Source organism: Patella vulgata, chromosome 6, assembly GCF_932274485.2.
Source record: "Patella vulgata chromosome 6, xgPatVulg1.2, whole genome shotgun sequence".
Taxonomy (NCBI): Eukaryota; Metazoa; Mollusca; class Gastropoda; family Patellidae; genus Patella; species Patella vulgata.
The window spans coordinates 69,943,967-69,950,894 of NC_065884.2; positions in this window are offsets into that span (position 1 = coordinate 69,943,967).

Here is a 6,928-nt window from a genome sequence, read left to right on the forward strand (position 1 = left end):
TTCAGTAGCAAAACAAAGTCGGACGTAGGGAGGGGGGGCATGGACCACTTTCCCCCACCTCCTCTGGACACGCGCCTGGACAATTTGCGAAGAAAAGGTTTGTCTTTATGCCACACTATGTTCATGCTCATGATCAATGATCTGTGTTCCTGAATTTGACAGTTTTTTACTTTAACTTTAACTCATTATGAATTTCCTCATATAAGTACCAGTCTCTTCCGAGTTCCTATGTTTCCCTATTTTGTTTTAAATATAATGCATTGTCATTGTTGGCCATTAAAAATTCATTAGATGAAATATTCATTATTATACTCAACAGTATCAGAAAGCTCATCCACGGCAACAGCCTCAGCAGTACCAAATAGCTCACCAATACCTGCAGACACACCTGACAAGGACAGCTGTCTACGAAAAACCGAGGTCCCGTGTACAAATTGTCGTGCATGTAAAAGATCCCTTGGCAGTTGGAATTCGATATAAGAGTAGGCCGTAGCGCCGCTACCCGGGCAAAATGTCCCTCATAGCACACTGTATGGCGTATGCCCGTCTTCATTATCCCAGTTTAGGAGCAAAACAGTAGGACGTTAAACCCCATTTCATTTCATTTCATTTCTGATCACATTTCAACCTATACCTTTAATGTTGCGCTTAGTCACCTTTTTCTTCGCTTTTATACATAGCATCTTTCCGTGCAATATCGGGTGCTTTTAACATTTATAATATTTGTTAAACGGAAAATCGGTAATTCGACTATTTGTGGGAACCAGACTGCGATTCATCCAAAATATCAGGAGAAACACTTGTTCAATCATGTCTATTGTTACAGGTTGTGATGAGACGATTGAAGCTGAGAGTGGAATCATTACATCTCCAAACTACCCAAATGACTATCCACTTAATGTAGAGTGTACCTATACCATAATAGTACCTGAAGGAAAGACAGTTCAATTAACATTTACTGCTTTTGATGTAAGTTGATATTATTACAACACCCCTCCCCGCTATCCACAAGCTACATACAAATCTTTTATTATCGATTTATTATTACAAACCACTAAGTTCTTATAAATTGATTGAGGTTGTTTTATTTATTTTTATTTTGATTCAGATTGAAGACAATGGCTGTTATTATGATTATTTAACGTTAAATGGTGGAGAGCCTTTTTGTGGATACTATTCACCGAATCCTTTTCAAAGTGATTCAAATATTATAACGGTTCGATTTGTTTCTGATGACTCTGAGGTGAAACAAGGATTTTCTGCTTCTTTCACCAGCCAGATCAGTTAGTATCTTTATTTTAGCTTTTTCCGAAATCATATCCTGATTATTGCTCTTATTATTGCTAAATTGTTTGAAATTCTCACTCATGACGTCACCTGGCAGACGTGTCACGTTTATTTTGACATGTGGCCAGGTGTCTCATCTCGTGATCGATGATAAAATCAGATGCTTTTAAACAATATTCCTGCTCATTTAGATGCACATAGTTTCTTATTGATGTATTTGATACAATATAACAATAAAAGTTGTATAAAGGGCCATAGTTTAGTTAACATAAGGCGAACAATTTTGAGTAAATTCTTAACTTAAGTTTGAGAATGTTTTGTTAACTCGGGGCCAGATGCTTTGAAACAATATTTCTACGCATTTAGATGTACCAAAATGGCGGGAATACTTCGCGTGTTTGTTTTTTCGACATTGTTTCCATGACTGTGATAGGAAAATAATAATATGCTCTACACCAGCAGTTGGGCGGGACCCCATGCACCCCTTGGACCACCACCTTCCCCTTCCTCTTTTGGACACGCGTCTGAATAATTTGAGAAGAAAAGGTTTGTCTCTATGCCACACTATGTTCATGCTCATGATCAATGATCTGTGTTCCTGAATTTGACAGTTTTTTAATTTAACTTTAACTCATTATTAATTTCGTCAATATAAGTACCAGTGTCTTCCGAGTTCCTATGTTTCACTTTTTTCTTTTAAATATAATTCATTTTTATTGTTGGGCCATTAAAAATTCATAAGATGAAATATACATTATTATACCCAGCAGTATCAGAAAGCTCATCCACGCCAACAGCCTCAGCAGTACAAAACGGCTCACCCATACCAACAGCCTCAGCAGTAACAAATAGCTTACCAATACCTACAGACATAACAGTATCAAACAACTCACCCACACCAGTTAATCCAGTGGCATCAACCAGTTCAACGTCAATAAGTTTGTATTATATTTCATTTTGATAGATTATGTAAATATTGAATGCAATACTCTGAGTCCTCCAATGTTTACGATTGTCGATAGGGTGTTAGTTCAGTGACATTAGTTGAATTAACTATTGCTTATTTAACTTTAACTAGTATATTTTCTCATTTTTATAGATAATGGGATTGTTTTGTCAAGCTCTCGGTTAGTTCACATTTAGTTTTTGGCATTTGTGGGCTTCCGTGGTGTGTAACAACAATAAATCAGATTTATAAGTTTTGACCCACATACATGTATAAGCAAACTAATTAATATTTTGTTATAACGAACTATATTTCGTTATAACGAATTATATTTCGTTATAACGAATTAATATTTTGTTTAAACGAATTAATCACAAGATCTGTTAATGGACGGAACCCCTTAAGTGCACGATCCCACGTTTATATAATTTTTTCGTGCAGGATTTCACTCTTATGCAATTATTTCATTTAAACGAAATATTATTTCGATTAAACTCAATACTAAATAACTAAATAACGAATTCGTTATAACTAAATAACGAATTCGTTATAACTAAATAACGAATTCGTTATAACTAAATAACGAATTTGTTATAACTAAAGAACGAATTTGTTTTTTAGTTATAACGAATTCATTATTTCGTTTAAACAAAAGAATTAATTTGTCTTAACGATATTTCGTAATAACCATATAATATTTCGTATTAACGTTTAAACAAAATATACTATTCAAAAAAAGTAGGGGATATTTGATTTTTAAGTGTTATTAAAGTCACCTTATGAAACTGACGAAGAAACAAATGACAAAATGAAATGAAGTTCACATTCATCGATTTATTCCAAATGATCGTTAGACTAAGTAAGGCACAGACTGACCATTATAAGGGTAAAATGATACCCGGGGTCAAACAGCAAAGTTACCACAGCATCACAACCAAGTCAGTTAAGGTTAAATCCTCCTCTGTTTGCCAAACAAGCATTGATCCGACGTGGCATACTCCTAATGAGACGTCTAAGGTCATTTTGGTCCAGATTGTCCCATTCCTGTTGCAACGCAGCAGCAAGTTCTTGGACATTGGCAGGACGTTGTTGACGTTGACGTAACCTCTGTCCAAGCATGTCCCAGACATGATCGATGGGGGAGAGGTCGGGACTCAGTGCTGGCCAAGGTAATGTGGTGATGTTCTGTTGTTGGAGGTAACCTGTAACGATCCTGGCCCTGTGACATCTTGCGTTGTCATCCTGGAAGATGAAACGGCGGCCATGACGTCGTGCGAACGGCACAACATGGACTGCCAAGATGTTGTCCCGGTAGTACTGGCCTGTAACACGCCCTGCAACAACATGTAAAGCCGTTCTTCCAGCAACAGTGATGCCTCCCCACACCATAACAGAACCACCCCCAAATCGATCATGTCTGATGACGTTAACGTCTTGGAAGCGCTCGTTTCGACGACGCCACACCCTCCTACGTCTGTCCAAAAAATCAACAGTGAACCTTGACTCATCTGAAAACATCACATTGCTCCAGCGTCGATTATCCCAGTGTTGACGATCCCTACACCAACGACGTCTTGCCTGAATGTGATGATCTCTCAAACAAGGGATCACGCGAGGACGTCGGGCGCGAAGGTGACCCCTATGCAGTCGATTCCGAATCGTCTGGCCACTCACTCTCACACCAGTGTCTGTTTGAAGACGAGCGCTGAACTGATTTGCTGTGATGACACGATTTCTCAAGGCCAAGGTACGGATAAATCGATCCTGGGCTTGAGTTGTCGCCCTTGGTCGACCTGAGCGTGGTCTGTCCTGTACAGATTGTGTATCACGGTATCTGGACCATAGCCTGCTTATGACAGACTGAGAAACATTCATCGTCCGCGCCACAACCGCCTGTGTTGTGCCGATCTGTAGCATGCCAAGGGCACGTAACCTTTCATTTTGGGTAAGCCGACGCATATCAAAATTTGTTTTCTGGTCACAAAAACAATAAAACTGATGTTTCCACCCTGGAATTCAATGCCACAATGACTGTAACATTCAAAGTCAGAGTCGTGCAAATCTTGGGTTGGACCCCCATGATGATCCCAAGCATCACCTGCATTCCATGCGGTAGCTATTGGTGCGTTTAGGCGTCACATGTAACTGGAAATGTTTCTTCTGTTAGGTTCTATAGTGACTTTTTTCGTAGTCATTTGCATATTTTAGTATTATGCCCCCAAAATTAAATATCCCCTACTTTTTTTTAATAGTATAGTAAACGCATCAATTATTTCGTTTAATCATATTAATTATTTCGTTTAAACGCATTAATTATTTCATATGACTAATTAATTATCTCGTAATAACGAATTACTACTTCGTTATAGCGAATTCCTATTCCGTTATAACCACTTAGTTATTTCGTTATAACGAATTTGATATTCGTGATAACGAATTAGTTCTTTCGTTATAACGAAATAATGAATTCGTTTAAAGAAATACAATGTAGTCTTAACGATATTTCTTTTAACAGTATAATATTTCGTTATAAAACGAATTAATATTTCGTTATAAAACGAATTAATATTTCGTTATAAAACGAATTAATATTTCGTTATAAAACGAATTAATATTTCGTTATAAAACGAATTAATATTTCGTTATAAAACGAATTAATATTTCGTTATAAAACGAATTAATATTTTTCTATAACTAAATAACGAATATAATATTTCGTTATAAAACGAATTAATATTTCGTTATAAAACGAATTAATATTTCGTTATAAAACGAATTAATATTTCGTTATAAAACAAATTAATATTTCGTTATAACGAATTAATATTTTTCTATAACTAAATAACGAATTCGTTATAACTAAATAACGAATTTTTTATAACTAAATAACGAATTTGTTTTTTAATTATAACGAATTCATTATTTCGTTTAAACAAAAGAATTAATTCGTCTTAACGATATTTCGTAATAACCATATAATATTTCGTATTAACGTTTAAACAAAATATTAAACGCATCAATTATTTCGTTTAATCATATTAATTATTTCGTTTAAACGCATTAATTATTTCATATGACTAATTAATTATCTCGTAATAACGAATTATTTCGTTTAATCATATTAATTATTTCGTTTAAACGCATTAATTATTTCATATGACTAATTAATTATCTCGTAATAACGAATTACTACTTCGTTATAGCGAATTCCTATTCCGTTTTAACCACTTAGTTATTTCCTTATAACGAATTTGTTATTCGTGATAACGAATTTGTTATTCGTGATAACGAATTAGTTCTTTCGTTATAACGAAATAACGAATTCGTTTAAAGAAATACAATGTCGTCTTAACGATATTTCTTTTAACAATATAATATTTCGTTATAACGAATTAATATTTCGTTATAAAACGAATTAATATTTCGTTATAAAACGAATTAATATTTCGTTATAACGAAATAATATTTCTTTATAACGAAATAATATTTCTTTATAACGAATTAATATTTTTCTATAACTAAATAACTAATTCGTTATAACTAAATAACGAATTTGTTATAACTAAATAACAAATTTGTTTTTTAGTTATAACGAATTCATTATTTCGTTTAAACAAAAGAATTAATTCGTCTTAACGATATTTCGTAATAACTATATAATGTTTCGTATTAACGTTTAAACAAAATATTAAACGCATCAATTATTTCGTTTAATCATATTAATTATTTCGTTTAAACGCATTAATTATTTCATATGACTAATTAATTATCTCGTAATAACGAATTACTACTTCGTTATAGCGAATTCCTATTCCGTTATAACCACTTAGTTATTTCGTTATAACGAATTTGTTATTCGTCATAACGAATTAGTTCTTTCGTTATAACGAAATAATGACTGAACGAAATATTTCTTTTAACAATATAATATTTCGTTATAACGAATTAATATTTCGTTATAAAACGAATTAATATTTCGTTATAAAACGAATTAATATTTCGTTATAAAACGAATTAATATTTCGTTATAAAACGAATTAATATTTCGTTATAACGAATTAATATTTCTTTATAACGAATTAATATTTTGCTAAAACAAATAAAGATTCGGTATAACTAATTAGTATTTCGTTTTAACGAACTGGTATGTAGTTTGAACGAAATAATTATATAAGGGTGCAATCGTGCCCGAAAAAAATCTATTAGAGTGGAACTGTGCACTTAATGGACTTTTGATCTTACGCGCAGCCGTTAACCCCCCCCCCCCCCCCTTCGTAATTTCCAAGTTATCTGTCGAACGACGAGTCTTTTACTGCATTATGTTATTTATACATTGGCCGAGAAAGTTCATCCGGATTTTCCGACATGGTTTCCCCTTGTCAGTGGTGCAGAACGGAGGGCCTGGCACGAACATCTGTCTAGTCCTTCGGATAAGAACGAAAAATCGAGGTCCCGTGTATACATTGGAATGCACGTAAAAGACCCAGTGACAGTTGAATTCGATCTAAGAGTAGGCCGTAGTTCATCTGTCAGAGCAGAATTCACCCATAGCATACTGTGTGATGTTTACCCGTCTCCATTAGCCTAGTCGGTGCAGGACAGTAGGGCGTTAAACCCGAATTCATCGCATTCCATATTTAGTTACCCAACCGTTTGCAAAATAGTTCCTACACTCGGGAACACTAATATTAATTA